Genomic DNA, 17144 nt, shown 5'->3' with positions numbered 1-17144 from the left:
TACAAAAATCAGCTGTGTTTTGACACACTAAAAACGAACTATCAGAAAGAAGAATGAAGGAACAATCGCATTTTAAATTGCACCAAAAAGAATAAAATACATAGGAATAAACTGAGTGAAAGAGAGAAACACTTATAGCTGAAAACTATGACAGTCATGAAAGAAACCGAAGAAGGTACAAATAAGTGGGAAGATAAACTGTGCTCAAGCATTGGAAGACTTAATATTGTTAAAATGCCTGTACTACCCAAAACTATCCACAGGGTCAGTGCAATCCCTATCAAAATTCCATGGCTTTTCTCAGAGAAATAGGACAATCCTAACATTTATATGGAAGCACAAAGACCCTGAACAGCCAAAGCAATCTTAAAAAGGAGCAGCACCACAGTCCCGGATTTCAGACTGTATTACAAAATAAAGGGGAAAGGAGAAAAAATGAGTGGGAAATATCAGAAAGGGAGACAGAACATGAAAGACTCCTAACTCTGGGAAACGAACTAGGGGTGGTGGAAGGGGAGGTGGGTGGGGGGATGGGGGTGACTGGGTGATGGGCACTGAGGGGGGCACTTGACGGGATGAGCACTGAGTGTTATTCTATATGTTGGCAAATTGAACACCGATAAAAAGTAAATTTATAAAAATAAAAAAATTTTAAAAATAAAAAAATAAAAACAAAACTCTCCCAACAAACAAAAGTCCTGGGCCAGGTGGCTTCCCATGAGAATTCTACCAATCATTTAAAGAATTAAACATATTCTTATCAAATTGTTCCAAAAAATAGAAATGGAAGGAAAAAAAAAAAAGCTGTAGCTATCAGAACAATAGGATATTTGTATAAACACAGACACATAGATCAATGGAACAGAATAGAGAGCCCAGAAATAAACCCACATCTATAAGGTCAATTAATTTATAACAAAGTAGCCTAGAATATGCAATGGGGAAAGGACGGTCTCGGGGCAGCCCAGGTGGCTCGGCAGTTTAGTGCCGCTTTTGGCCCAGGGCATGATCCTGGAGACCTGGGATCGAGTCCTACCTCAGGCTCCCAGAATGAAGCCTGCTTCTCCCTCTGCCTGTGTCTCTGCCTCTCTCTCTGTGTGTCTCTCATGAATAAATAAATAAAATCTTTAAAAAAAAAAAAAAGAAAGAAAGAAAGAAACGACAGTCTCTTCAATAAATGGTTCTGGGAAAAACTGGATCACTACCTTCCACCATATACAAAAATTAACTAAAGACAAATTAAGGTCCTAAACATAAGACCTGAAACCATAAAACTCCTTGAAGAAAACATAAGCACTAAGCTCCTTAACTGTGGTCTTGGTGATGATTTCTGGGCTTGACACCAAAATTATAGGCAACAAAGGCAAAAATAAAAAAGTAGGACACATCAAAATAAAAAGCTTTGCACAGCAAATTAAATCATTGCAAAATAAGGGACGCCTGAGTGGCTCAGCAGTTAAATATCTGCCTTTGGCCCAGGGCGTGATCCTGGGGATCCCAGATCGAGTCCCACATCAGGGTCCCTGCATGGAGCCTGCTTCTCCCTCTGCCTGTGTCTCTGCCTCTCTCTGTGTATCTCTCATGAATAAATAAATAAAATCTTTAAAAAAAAATCATTGCAAAATAAGAAGGCAACCTACTGAATGGGAAAAAATATCCAAAATATCTTAAGAACTCATGCAACTCACTAGCAAAGAATCCAAACAATCTGATTTAAAAACAGCAGAGCACAGGCCATAGTCGGTAACGTAATAGTGCTGTATGCTGACAGAGGGTAACTACATGTATTGTGGTGAGCACCACATATGTACAGAACTGTTCTACATCCGAAGCTAATATACTATTGTATGGCAACTATGCTTTAATAAAATTTATTTAAAAGGGCAGAAGGTCTAAATAGACATTTTCCAAAGAATACATACAGGTGGACAATAGGTACATCAAAAGATGCTCAACATCACTCATCATCAGGAAAATATAAATAAAAATATAAATATAAAATATAAATCAAAGCCACACCTGTAGAATGGCTACTGATATTAGAATGGCTAATATCAAAAAGACAAGAAATAAATGTTGGCGAGGACATGGAGAAGAAAGAACTTTTGTGCACTGCTGGTAGGATTTTTGTTTTTAAAGATTGTATTCATTCATTCATGAGAGACACAGGAAGAGAGGCAGAGACACAGGCAGAGGGAGAAGCAGGCTCCCTGCAGGGAGCCCAATGTGGGACTCGATCCCAGGACCCCAGGATCACAACCTGAGCCAAAGGCAGACACTCAGCCACTGAGCTACTCAGGCATCCTTCAAAGTCCATTTTATTTTTTTTTAAGATTTTATTTATTTATTCATGAGAGACACAGAGAGAGAGAGAGAGGCAGAGACACAGGCAGAGGGAGAAGCAGTCTCCATGTAGGGAGCCCAACATAGGACTCGACCCTGGGTCTCCAGAATCAGGCCCTGGGCCGAAGACGGCACTAAACTGCTGAGCCACCAGAGCTGCCCCAAAGTCCATTTTAAACACAGTCCCCTCTGGAAAGTTCTACTCAGTGCTGCCCACCTCCCACATTGGAATGGGGGATCTTTTCGAACTCATGCACTTTGTTTTTATGGTCAAGCTTGCTTTGACAAGCCTTGCATTATGTAGTCTCTATGCTGACCTGTAAGGGTCCCTCAAAAGGGATTAGGACCTACTCATCATTTACATTGCACAGAGATAGTGTTTAAAAGTCTGGGGAATTGGATTCCATTTCACCAGGAGGCAGGCTTCCTCACTCAAGCCCAGGGCATTCCCTGCACGAACACTCCTGGAAATGCTGCAGCATGAAACTCATCATTTTTCATATTCTATGCAGCACTTTTTTTTTAAGATTTTATTTATTTATTCATAGAGACACAGAGAGAGAGGCAGAGACACAGGGAGAGGGAGAAGCAGGCTCCATGCAGAGAGCCCCATGTGGGACTCGATCCAGGGTCTCCAGGATCACGCCCTGGGCTGCAGGTCGGCGCCAAACCGCTGCGCCACCGGGGCTGCCCTCTATGCAGCACTTTTTATCGCATTGCACAGATTTCCAATCTGCAACATATAATAGGAAACAGGATGATTTTCTTACATTCTGCAAAATAACTAGTTTCGTTTTCAGTTGCTCTGTTGAAGGTAACACCATGAGACGCTGACATATTAACTTGTAATGAAGCTATTTCCTTGTTATTCGAAATGTTCTCCTGAGACAGGTTTAACATCAACAGAGCACATGTTCACATTTGCCTGGGTAAATTGTACTTCCTGGGTGAGCAAGTGCCAGCATGGATGGGAGCAAGCTGTAGGTCCTCCAGCTGGCACCTGCAAGGGAAACAGCCTCAGCTCGAGGGGGCCGGCTGCGTTACAATGACATGGAACCTGTAGCACTGCTTGGTGTGTTTGTTTAACACACGTGCTGCGCCACAGCCTACTGCTTCGAGACTGCTATGAATCCTCTCCGGAAGACCAGCTAGCTGGGGAGGATACTCAATTAAGAATTTTCCGGGCAGCCCCGGTGGCCCAGTGTTTAGCACCACCTTCAGTCTAGGGTGTGATCCTGGAGACCCGGAATCGAGTCCCACATCGGGCTCCCAGCATGGAGCCTGCTTCTCCCTCTGCCTGTGTCTCTGCCTCTCTCTCTCTGTCTCTCATGAATAAATAAAATCTTAAAAAAAAAAAAAAAAGAATTTTCTGTCACCATTATTAGGACTTGGATGGGGAACAATGTTTCCAATTTCAAAAACTCAAACTACCTTTCAAGTAAGAATTATCAAAATAATAAAAATAATTTAAAAAATAAAAATAAAAATAATAAAATTTAGTCATTTTTTTAAAAAATTGTTTGGAACGAAACCAAATCTATATAGACCTGCCTAGCTAACAACGGCTACGTTTCTATTATGGCAAATACATTTTTATGGAGCTGAAGAAAAGTCATCTAAAACTAATTTGAATATGTCTGAGTGAAAATATCTGTTTACAAATACGCAGCACTATTTCTTAGTCAGTGTATGCACACTTCCGAGCGTCTGGGAGCACTGGAACCCGCTGCACCCCACTGTGAAGTCACTGTGAAGTCACGGACGCTCGTGTGCTCCGAGCTGCCAGTTGGTGGTGGTGTGACAACAGCTGAGGATGTGTCTGGTCATCTGCAAGGATAAAGGGACAACTCTTCCAGAGGTATCGCAGAGGAATGGGAAGGCCCTGGAGTTGCTGAGAACCCTGCACATCCCACTGTCCTCACTGTGGTGTTTCTTAACTATATGTGACTTCACATAATCCACTCACGTGTCCTTCTGCTCTCCTGCCTTCTCCTTCATCTGTCTCTCTTGGTATAACTGACACACGATAAACTATGCATATCTGGTGTGTAAATGAGTCTTGACACACGTATACACCTGCGAAATTGTTGCCACAATCAGAAAACGAACACATCTATGTCCCCATAGTGTGTGTGCTCCTTGGCCATCCCTCACTGCCCACAGTCCCCGGATGACACAGTATGTGGAATTTTCTAGAATGTCGAAGAAACTGAAATCATAAAACAGAAGCACAGTTACTGTGAGGCTCATCCACATTGTTGAGTGTGGCGACCGTCCATGCCAAGTGTCCAGCAAGGTCCCAACAGGGTGGTGTACAACGAAAGCCCTTTCACAAACCCCTCTGGGTTCCAGAATCCTGATGCTGATGGTAGGATGTTAACTCCTAATGTGTCATACCCTGAGGCGGGTTTTACAGGGGGCCCACATGTTCTAAACATGCCCCATCAAAATATAAATAATAGTGAAAGGGAATAGAAGGGAAGGGAGAAGAAATGGGTAGGAAATATCAGAAAGGGAGACAAAACATGAAGACTCCTAACTCTGGGAAGCGAACTAGGGGTGGTGGAAGGGGAGGAGGGCGGGGGGTGGGGGTGACTGGGTGACAGGCACTGAGGGGGGCACTTGACGGGATGAGCACTGGGTGTTATTCTGTATTTTGTAAATTGAACACCAATAAAAAATAAATTTATTATTAAAAAAAAAAAGCCATGCCCATCAGATGCCGCGTTAGCACGGCTTCCTGTGATTCTCTACAGCTCTGCTTTGCTAAGTGACTGGAATCTGCAACTTTGGGATGCCTGGGTGGCTCAGCAGTGGAGTGTCTGCCCGGAGTCCCGCATTGGGCTTCCTGCGTGGGGCCTGCTTCTCCCTCTGCCTATGTCTCTGCCTCTCTCTCTCTCTCTGTGTGTGTGTGTGTGTCTCATGAATAAATAAATAAATAAAAACCTTAAAAAAAAGAAAAAAAGAATCTGTAACTTTGAGAACATTACTCTTGCACAGTCTCCACGACATCCTGGTGCAGGTGACACCCTCCCGTTTCCCAGCAGGAGTACCCCTCTTCAAAGCAGGCCGTTGACGTGCCCAGCTCAGACTGGGCCTCCTGACGACCAGCTGCATTTGCAGCTTTTTCTCTGGGCCCCGCAGACTCACGCCTGTGTAGTGTACGGAGTAGCAAGGATTTCGGAAAACGTTATATGCAATCTGTGTGGCTCCTCCCCACACACCCAGCAGCTTCCTCCTCCCAGGATTCTCTCTGAACATGGGCCCCTCTGCCAGCTTCTCTGGACTCCTGCCTCCTTCAGACAGACCGAGTGCCTCCCGACAAAAGCCTGTGCGTATCAAGTACCACCAAGGCCTTTCCTGCCTTTCCAGGTAACACCTTGCTGTCTGCTCACTCTTGCTTGTTGCCAGTGCCTTGGATCTTTCTAATATAATATCCTGCACAGATCTTCTCGTGGGCACCTGCAGGAGGGCTGGTCCTAGCAGCTCTGTTGCCATAACTTTGGTATTGTTTTACTCTTAGATTTCTGTCCACTTAGAGTTTATTTTTGTATATGATGTGAGGTGTGGACTGTTTTCCATTCTTATTCTTTCATTTGTCTTTTTCTAAATGGTTACCCTGCTGCCTATGATCATTCACTAATCTTCCAGTTTGTCTCGGTTGTTGAGAAGCCACCTTCTCAGGCAGCCCCGGTGGCTCAGTGGTTTAGCGCCGCATTCGGCCCAGGACGTGATCCTGGAGATCTGGGATCGAGTCCCACGTCAGGCTCCCTGCATGGAGCCTGCTTCTCCCTCTGCCTGTGTCTATGCCTCTCTCTGTGTCTCTCATGAATAAATGAATAAAATATTCAAAAAAGAGAGAGAGAGAAGCCACCCTCTCTATAGACTAACCTCCTGTGTGTACTTGGGGCGTTTTCTTGACTCTATTTCTGTCCATCTGCGTGCCTGTCAACAGGGCCGGAACCAACTTGTTATAATTACAGAGGCTTTGGGGTATGTTTTCAGGAACTGAAATGGCTAGTGTCCTGTGTGCTCTCTTGGTGTTTCCTTTTTTGGGTTGTTTTTGTTTTTTTTTTTTTCCTGTGTGCATTTCTTGGGCTCCCAGGCTGTGTCCTAAAGGATCTCAACACAACTACCGAAGGCACAGAATCATAGCCCTTGCAGCGGCTCCTTCCCTGAGTAACTAGAAGAAATTTGCGTTTCCTAAAGGAGTCTGCCCTTTTTTTTTTTTAAGATTTTATTTATTTATGAGAGACACAGAGAGAGAGAGAGAGAGAGAGAGGCAGAGGGAGAAGCAGGCTCCATGCAGGGAACCCGACGTGGGACTCGATCCCGGGTCTCCAGGATCAGGCCCTGGACCAAAGGCAGGTGCTAAACCACCGAACCACCCGGGCTGCCCGAGTCTGCCCTTTTTACTCTAAACCTTTAATAATAGAACATGGTTAAGAAAATTTATAAATGGTGACACCTGAGTAGCTAAATCGGTGAAGCATCTGCCTTTGGCTCAGGTCATGATCTCAGGGTCCTGGGATCAAGTCCCACATCGGGCTCCCTGCCCAGCAGAGAGTCTGTTTCTTCCTCTGCCTCCCTCTGCTCATGCTCTCTCTCTCTCTTTCTCAGTTACTCTCTGTCTCTCAAATAAATGAATCTCTCAAAAAAAAAAAAAAAAAAAAAAAACAATGCATACAGGAGGACAGGACACAGCTCAGTAAGCCAGCCAGCTGTCTGGGGCAGGGTTCATGTCTCAGATCTCTCAGGCCCTCAGAGAGCAAGTTCACTCTGAGGATCCGGGACCGAGCATGGGCCGGCCGCCTCCTGTCTTCCTCACCGGCTGCTCGGGGGAAGAGCCTTCACACCTGGATGCACCTGAGGGCTTCTCGTGGCAAGCGCTGGAACGATCTCCACAGACAGGTGGGGGTGTGGGGGCTCCTCCAGGGCCAGCCCTCCCTTCTTCACCCCTCCTGTGGTTATAAGCAGCAGCAGCAGCAGCAAAAACAGAGCCTGTCCTCAGTAGCAGCCCATCCGGGGCGGGCTGAGCTGCTCTCAGGGGGCCTGGACGGTCATCACCCTCTGTTTGGGCTCGTCTCCAAGCCCCGTGGAAGCCTCGGCCACGGCCGCATCTCATTCCCACCGACACATCAGGGGTCCATCCATGGCCGACGACCCGTCCTCAAACTCCACGGCCAAGTTCCACAAGGAACATCACACAGCACTTCAATAACCGTGTCATCAGCCATGAAGGACGTTTAGGCTAATGTCACCACGAGCTTCCACGAGCTGTGGCCGGCCCCACACATGATGACGGCGTTTCCCTCGTTAAACAGCCTAGAATGTTCCTCTGACATTAAAAAAAGATCCTAAATAAATAAATAAATAAATAAATAAATAAATAAATAAAGATTCTAGGGGCAGCCCCGGTGGCTCAGCGGTTCAGTACCTGCCTTCAGCCCAGGGCCTGATCCTGGAGACCCAGGATCGAGTCCCACGTCGGGCTCCCTGCGTGGAGCCTGCTTCTTCCTCTGCCTGTGTCTCTGCCTCTCTCTCTCTCTCTCTGAATAAATAAATAAAATCTTTAAAAAATAAAAATAAAAAGATAAAAGATCCGGGGCGCCTGGGTGGCTCAGGTGGTTAGGCATCTGCCTTCGGCTCAGGCTGTGATCCCAGGGTCCTGGGATCAAGCCCCGCATCAGCTCCCTGCTCAGAGGGGAGTCTGTTTCTCCCTCTCCCTCTGCCCATCCCCACCACCACCTTGTTCATGCTCGCTCTGTCACTCTCTCAAATAAATAAATAAAATCTTTTAAAAAAATAAAATAAAAATAAAAAATAAATTAATTAATTTAAAAAAATAAAAGATCCTGTGAAAAGGTTCTAAAGCTCTCCCACAGCAGAGGATTTTACCACATGACATTGGCACGATGGCTATGACGATATACTACACATGGATGAGCGTCACGGTAACTGTGCTGATGCTTTATGATTTATAACCAATAACACCCTGCAGCAAAGTGACAGAGTGACATAGTGCGCGTGCACGGGTCCTCCCAAGAAGTGCAGCATCCAGGGCCTGGGTGGGAGGGGAGCAGGCCCAGGTTGCAAACACGGCCACAGGACTTGCGCTAAAAGGCTATGGGTAGAAGTCCGGCCCTCCAGCTTCTCAGCTGTGGAAAATCCCCCACATCCTCCACCCTGGCTTTTCTGTTCACTAATTGCTACTCTATTCATTTCCTGGGACTTCCACCATAATGGCCATAGGTTGGGAGCCAAAACCAACTCAAGTGTGTTCTCTCAGGGTTCACGAGCCAGGGTGTCTAAGACCCAGTGCGGGCAGGCTGCTGTGCTCCCTCCAGGGCTCTCGAGGAGGACCCTTTCTGCCTCTCCCTGGGCTCCAGTCCCTGCCTCTGCCTCCACTTCTCCCTACATCCCTCTTCTGCGTCTCCCTTACAAGGACATTTGCTGTTGGATTTAGGGCCTAACCAGGTAATCCAGCAGAATGTCATCTTGAGATCCTTAACTGTAAAGACCCTTTTCCAACTGAGACCACACGCACAGATTCTGGGGATGAGTACGTGGGCATAACTTGTTCAGAGCCAAGATTCAACTACACCGACTCCCTACATAACGTCTACCATTGTACCCGGCACTTAATAGACACTCATACATGGAAAGGACTTAAGATCTTTGAAAACGTTCAGTTGCCGTGTGGCAAACGAAGAGCAAAGGGCCCTTGTCACAAGGTGCAGCTGGAGGAGTCTGAGCAGACAGCGTGCTCACGTGGTCAGCGCCAGCTTGTAACTGGCTTTCCCCTAATATCTGGACAGAACAGTCTTGTGTTGCATTCGGCCTTATTAGAAGGAAGCACTGCAGTGTGACTGAAATGTCAGGAAGTGGTGAGAGGCTCAGAGAGGGGTCCCACAGTAAGGAAAAGCAGCATGGGACATCTGAGCCCTTTGCAGCATTGACACTGGCCCTCCCCTGCCTCCCCTGCCTCCCCCCACCCCAGCCGGTGCCCAGGTTGGGTGGCCTCTCTGCCCCAGCCCCACCACTAGCTTCTCTGGAGATGCCCCAAGAAACCACCCTCACCGTCTCCCACTTGTGGTCAGCGAGGCCCCTGCAGCCCTGGTAAGGCCTGTGCAAGGGCCTTCCCTGTTGTCAGCGACAAGCTGGGGTCAGGGTAGGGGGAGAGGTATGCCCCTCCCCCGTGGAACTAAAGTGTGTCGAGCAGAGAACAGACTTACTAGGTGCTTTCTGGTGGACTGTAAGTTTGTAAATTATTTATCTTAAAGAAATGGTTCGTTTCTCTCTGCATCATATAAAGAAATGTCATGGGCACCTGGGTGGCTCAGTGGTTGAGCAACTGTCTTCAGCTCAGGTCATGGTCCCAGGGTCCTGGGATCAGGTCCCACATCAGGCTCTTCACGGGGAGCCTGCTTCTCCCTCTGCCTATGCCTCTGCCTCTCTCTGAGTGTCTCTCATGGATAAATAAATAAAATATTATTTAAAAATTTAAAAAATAGGGCAGCCCGGGTGGCTTAGCAGTTTAGCACTGCCTTCAGCCCAGGGTATGATCCTGGAGACCCGGGATCAAGTCCCATGTCGAGCCTGCTTCTTCCTCTGCCTGTGTCTCTGCCTCTCTCTGTTTCTGTGTCTCTCATGAATAAATAAATAAAATCTTTTAAAATAAATTAATTAATTAAATTTAATTTAAAAATAATAATAAAATAAAATGAAAAATTTTTAAATAAAGAAATGTCACAAGAGGTTGTGAGCAAACATTTTCTATTTGCATGAGAAATGCCTTGAATTGCAGCAAAAATAACAGATCATATAAATGGAGAGCTGAGTTTTTTAACTGAGGACGAGTCTGGAATCCACTCCTCCATCCTCCATCGACAGAGGGAACACTGCACAGCAGGGGAGGAGTCAGAAATACTTGTCAACGATGTCAGAGCATCGTTGGCCACGCAGATTGCCTGGGGTTTGCTGGGCCAGCATGCGGTCAGGACCCTGCCCTGCTCAGGCACTGGGCGGGCGGGGGGGTGGGGGGGGGGTGGGCTATAAGGGCTGCTTGGATTCAGCAGGTGGCTGTGGTCCTGTTAGATCACATGATCGCTCTAGCGCTTCCTCATCTGCCACTTGGACTCACAGCAGCTCTCAGCTCATTAGGATGGAAGATTTGAGTTAACCCAGCATGTGGTTCTTCCCCCAATCCCTGAAATCTCAGCTCCTTCCTCAGTTTCCCTGTTCCCAAGAATTAGTTATGCACATAACTGACTCCATCATGCTTTAAAATTTTGTATTAATTTTGTAGTTATATATTATGCAGTCCAGGAAGTGAAATCCATCTGTAAGGGTTTTGTAACAACGAGCCCACGGTGCACACCGCTGCCTGCTGCCATTGCCCCGGAGACCAACACTTCTACTTCCAGCTGTGTTGGGAGTTTCTTCCAAATTCAGAAACATGCCTCCACTACTGGTTTTTGGGTTTTTTGTTTTTTTTTGGGGGGGGGGGTTGGATATTATCTATGGTTTTCTGAGCTGTAAGGATTTTTCTTATTCTTTCTCCCTTCTGACTACACACGCCCCTCCCCATTCTCCCAATGTAAATGCAGTATAATTTTTAGATCAATATTGATTGTAGGGGGGTCCCTGGGTGGCGCAGCGGTTTGGCGCCTGCCTTTGGCCCAGGGCGCGATCCTGGAGACCCGGGATCGAATCCCACGTCAGGCTCCCGGTGCATGGAGCCTGCTTCTCCCTCCTCCTGTGTCTCTGCCTCTTTCTCTCTCTCTATGTCTATCATGAATAAATAAATAAATCTTTAAAAAAAAAAATATTGATTGTAACTATTTCATAGCTGAGTCACAAATTCAGGCCCAGGGTCTCCTGGGCGGCTCAGTCAGTTAAGCGTCTACTTTTCATTTTGGCTCAGGGCAGGATCTCGTAGTCTTAGGATCGAGCCCCGTGTCAGGCTCAGCACAAAGTCGGCTTCGATTCTTTCTCTCTCTCCCCATCCCTGCCACTCACTCTCTCTCTCAAATAAACAAACACAATCTTTAAAAAAACAAATTCAGGCTCATCTTGGTTTCCTCTCTTGGAGGACAACTCATGTTACTACAGCCAACAGGTACCTGCTTTGCAGCTGCTGTGGCCAGGTGACCTGCATCTGTCACCTGCTAACCCCTGAACCTTTTGGGCCTGTCTTCACCTCTGGGCTAGCTCTTCCCATTTGGAAACTGGTTTTTCATTTAGAGAAACTTTCTTTCTTTTTATTTTTTAAGATTTTATTTATTTATTTATTTACTCATGAGAGACACAGAGACAGAGGCAGAGACAGAGGCAGAGGGAGAAGCAGGCTCCATGCAGGGAGCCTGATGTGGGACTCGATCCCAGATCCTGGGATCACACCCCGAGCCAAAGGCAGACGCTCAACTGCTGAGCCACCCAGGTATTCCTGGGAAAATTTTTTGAATTATTAGGTAGCTTGATCCTCCCATTTTCTTCCTTGAACTCACTGACGTTGAAACTTCTCAGCAGATCCTCCAGTATCCTCATCATTTCTTCCACATCAAGAGTCCCTTTCTCATTGCTTCCTTTTCTGTGAGGTGTGTCGACTTTTATGGAATTTGAGGATCTGTATCAGAGTCTAAGTTCCTGGCTCTTTTGGTTAGCAGCAAGTTCACTCTCTACAGCCTCCTGTGCCCTTGGAGCATCTGCCCATCTCCATCTCTCTGTCCTGCTTGGGGCAGGAGGGTCATACACACTGCACACACCCGAGTGACCACAATTGTGCAGCTGGCTGTAGACAGTTCTTGTGCAAGCTGAATCCAGATCATGATTAGAAAACAATGTTCTTGGGATCCCTGGGTGGCGCAGCGGTTTGGCGCCTGCCTTTGGCCCAGGGCGCGATCCTGGAGACCCGGGATCGAATCCCACGTCGGGCTCCCGGTGCATGGAGCCTGCTTCTCCCTCTGCCTGTGTCTCTGCCTCTCTCTCTCTCTCTGTGACTATCATAAATAAATAAAAATTTAAAAAAAAAAAAGAAAACAATGTTCTTGGGATCCCTGGGTGGCGCAGCGGTTTGGCGCCTGCCTTTGGCCCAGGGCGTGATCCTGGAGACCCGGGATCAAATCCCATGTCGGGCTCCCGGTGCATGGAGCCTGCTTCTCCCTCTGCCTATGTCTCTGCCTCTCTCTCTCTCTCTCTCTGTGTGACTATCATAAATAAATAAAAAAATTTAAAAAAAAAAAAAAAGAAAACAATGTTCTTTATTCACAAGTTTATTTGCTGTGGGGAAGAGCTTGTCTTTCTTGAATAAAAAACAGGCCTAGAAAAAAAAATAAAATAAATAAATAAATAATAAAAAATAAAAAAAAACAGGCCTAGGACTTTCCTGCTCCCTTTAAAGTTAAAGAATGTTCTTCTGTCACTTTAAGTCACAAGCATAGGATCAGTTCAGTAATGGGAATTATCCACTTCTTTATAAAAATGCAAGTCCGATTTTGACTTGAACTGAGAACTTCTCAGTGTCCCTGAGCCCCGCGGCAGTGGGGCAGGAGGTTCAGGGCAGCATCTTCTTTCTCTGGCAACGGCACCGCCACGTGGTCACCCAGGCTGTGAGAGCGAGGACAGAAGGGGAGCAAACCTTTCCCTGAGCTGAGCTGGTGTTCCAGCCTCTGGGCGCTCTGGAGCAGACAGGCCCTTAGAGCCCACCGTCCAAAAGGCTGAGCTCCACTCTGCGGTCCTCCCCAGGGCGTCCTGTCCCGATTCTGCTGCTCCAGGGTTCCTTGGCCTGTTCTGTGTGTTGCTGCTTGGGTGCCAGCTCTTGCCCAGCTGCTAATAATTCCTGTACTTTTGAGCAAGGGACAGGCAGGGCTGGGTAGGGAGAGATACAGGTAAGGCGCCATGGAATCAGGCTCACAAAACAAAATCCCAAAAACTCTGAGATGTAGGGAAACCAGAGATAAGGCAACAAACCAGACCACCCTGCCCTAGGTATGGGTGGAAAAGATATTTTTTTTATGACAATTGCCTGTGACCAACAAAGAATAACCAGACCCCAAAAGGAAACCATTAAAAATGGTATCACCAGTCTTCACTCAAAGCAAGTCATCACAAGAATGATAAGGCCACAGGCTCCCGGGTCAGTTCTAAATAAAAGACTGGGGACATCTTGGTGGCTCAGCGGTTGAGCAACTGCCTTTGGCTCAGGGAGTGATCCTGGAGTCCCAGGATCGAGTCCCACATCGGGCTCCCTGCATAGAGCCTGCTTCTCCTCCCTCTGCCTATGTTTCTGCCTCACTCGCTCTATCTCTATCTCTCATGAATAAATAAATAAAATATTTAAATAAATAAATAAATAAATAAATAAATAAATAAATAAATAACTGACTATCTGTGGAGGCTCATGTTGGCAGCCCTGTCAGGACCCCTCTCACTCCTGAGAGACCCTCTGTATCCTCACTTAATAAACTTCCATCGTTTTACTCTCTTTTATCCGCGAGATTCGTTCTTCGACTCTGTGAGACAAGAACCAAGCTCTCCCCCTTCGCTATTGCCCGCCTGCTTGCCAGCTTCCAAAACTCTGCCACTGGTGCTAAGTTTTATTTATTTATTTTTTTAAGTTTTATTTTTATCAGGCTACATTTTTCAGAAATTGTGCTTTAATTTTAGAGAGATTTTGGAGGCAATGTGTAAATGCTTGTGTTCAATCTACAGAGTTTAACAGGAAATCTGATCGCTCTTCCTCAACATCTCAGCATCTACCAGTTTCATATATATATTACATATTCACAATAGGTTTTTTAAATAATGAGACTACATGCTCTGGTTTCTCTGTGTACTTGCCTTTCTCTTATTTAGGGGTGCAACTTCTATCATTACTAATTTTATTTTTAGTGTAGAATGTTCAGCCTTGAAATTTCATTACTTTGTTTTTTGCTTTATTTTTTTAAAAGAGATTTTATTTATTGATGAGAGACACAGAGAGAGGGGGAGAGACATAGGCAGAGAGAGAAGCAGGCTGCTGCAGGGAGCCAGATGTGGGACTTGATCCCGTGACTCCAAGGACATGCCCTGGGCTGAAGGCAGGTGCTCAACCACTGACCCATCCAGGCCTCCCTGTTTTATTACTTTAGAAAAATACCTGCTGGGGCACCTGGTGGCTCAGCAGTTGAGTGTAGGCCTTCTGCTCAGGGCGTGATCCCAGGGTCCTGGGATCGTGTCCCACATCGGGCTCCCTACAGGAACCTGTTTCTCCTTCTGCCTATGTCTCTGCCTTTCTTTGTGTGTCTCTCATGAATAAATAAATAAAGCCTTAAAAAAAAAATACCTGCTACTATGACTTCAGCTAAAATATTTGTAACTAGAACTTTCTCCTGTCTTTCTGGTCAATCCCGCTTTTTCAACTTTTCTTAACCCCTCAACTGTATCTCCACTTACAAATTATTTAAAAATCCACTTACAGGGACACCTGGGTGGCTCAGTGGTTGAGCGTCTGCCTTTGGCTAGGGTCCTGGAGTCGAGTCCTACATCGGGCTCCCTGAGGGGAGCCTGCTTCTTCTTCTGTCTGTTTCTCTGCCTCTCTCTGTGTCTCTCATGAATAAATACATAAAATCCTTAAAATAAAATAAAAAAGAAAACCGTATGCTCAGAGCGGGCAGCATTGCTCACGTCTCTCACCTACACCATCATCTCGAGGCAAAAATGCTCTGCACCTTTGGGTCATTCAGATGTCTAAGTCTTTTACCTGCAAGATTCGTCTCCAAGTCCCTAAGTTGCTGTCCTGTGACAGGTCAGAAGAGTCACCCCAGCCTCTGTCTGAGCCCAGACCTCAGCTTTACGCACGCATCAGATGCTCATTTCCAGCCACCAGTTTAGAAATCTATTCTCTCTCCCTGCTTTATCCCTGGGTCCCCAACTCCCCCGACCCTAATACCCACTGGGCGCTCAGGCCAGCACCGCAGGCCTCCTCCCTGTGCTGAGGATGTGTCCAGGTACAACCCACCTGCTGGCATATCCATTACCAGACTGTCAGCAGCTTCCTTGACAGAAAGTGTACCTACTATAGAAACGTGACTCGGACGTCTGCACATCATGAAGAGGTACTTTTGTCAATTTGGGGAGGAAGCCCCGGGTGGGACACGGGGTGGGGATGCTCTTCTGGAAGCCGGTGCCTGTTTCCGACATAAGCTGCAGGCTCTGCTGAGGTGAGTCCATCTCTGGAGGCGACTGTCGCTTGCCCTTAGATGGTGGTGTGCGGTCCCCCATCTGTGCTGTCCATTGCAGCCGCTGCCACCCCACGTGACAAAGTGGCCTGCGTGCAGGAGAAACAAATCCCATTCTGTTAACTCCAAGGTGGCTTCTAAGCAGCCACAGCAGCCATGGGGACAACACGGTCCTACCCAGCTGGTGACTTGCTCTGGTAACGAGAGATCCTATAAGAGAAAAGCTGTTCTGTGTTCTGGAGGTTTCCATCTTCCTCCTTTGATCATGACTCAACTGGAGCTGATTTTGATGGAAATAATTCTGGGTTGGTTTTTTTTTAATACTCTTGGCTTTATGAAATCCTACTCTTCAGACGGTAGCCTCTTGGTTAAAGCTGGTGGCCTCTTCCAACAGTAACAGAGATCACAGGCATGACCAACACACCCACTGGTCTTCCCGCCTTCCTAGCACAGAGCACAGACCTCGCGCTCAGCTCATGCCACCCTTCACCCCAACCTCCCTTGCCATACCTGATGGCGCTTGCTAAACCCACCTTCCAGCTGTTCACCCGATCCCACAGGATCCCACAGGTCTTGTGGCTCCCCAAAACTCTTCCCCTCACATTCAGGGTTGCACAAAACCATGCCTCAACCTGGGTCCCCCAGCTGCCAACCAGGAAATGCTATTTTAGTCAGAATTAGTGTATTTTGAGAGTCTAGTTGTAATGGAATCGACCTTCTCTTATTTAAGCAGAAAGCCTGCATAAAAGCATATTAATTGGGCAGCCCGGGTGGCTCAGCAGTTTAGTGCCGCCTTCAGCCTAGGGCCTGATCCTGGAGACCCCGGATCGAGTCCCACGTTGTCAGGTCCCTGCATGGGGTCTGCTTCTCCCTCTACTTCTGTCTCTACCTTTCTCTCTGTGTCTCATAAATAAATAAAATCTTTAAAAAAGAAAAAGCATATTAATTAGCTAATAAACCTGTGGAGAAGACTGAAGATTAATGAGCCTCCTGGGTGAATTCTCAAAGCCACAAGACCAGGCTGCTAGTGGAGGGCTTGCTCCCAATGCGATTAGGCTCTGGCCCCTGGGACGGGGAAGGTGCCTCTTCCTCCATCTGCAGAAGAAGCACATGTGCCTTACAAGGCCCACGCTCACCACGAGGGCCTCCCTCACTCGGTTCCCAGTGAAGACTCGCATGGGCCCATCTGCTTGGTTGACCCTAAGTCAGCTCAGGGGCCGTGGGAAGAGAGCCGGGGAAATGCAACCTGAAGCAGATAAGGCTCTTTCGCAGGTGCCTACTTAATGCTCTTCCGCAGGCTCTGCTTACCTCTGAACTTGCCTAGCACCTTCAGTTCCAGGAACATGCATTCCCTCTCCCAAAGTCTACCACCCTCAGGAGCACGCTCATCTCACAACCTGATACGTTTTGTTAAAACTTGAGCCCCTGACCTCACAGGCATAGGGTGGATGGGTAACAGCCAGGAGGATGCGAAATCCATAGGACACATGGGAAAAGTGTTCCCCACCAGACACGGCCCCTGGAGAGTACTCGCTTCTCAGTTTTATGGGCCAGTTCCAATCTGCATGTATACGTAATAGG

This window comes from Canis aureus, chromosome 24, assembly GCF_053574225.1.
Source record: "Canis aureus isolate CA01 chromosome 24, VMU_Caureus_v.1.0, whole genome shotgun sequence".
Lineage (NCBI taxonomy): Eukaryota > Metazoa > Chordata > Mammalia > Carnivora > Canidae > Canis > Canis aureus.
This window is presented reverse-complemented; position numbering follows the sequence as displayed.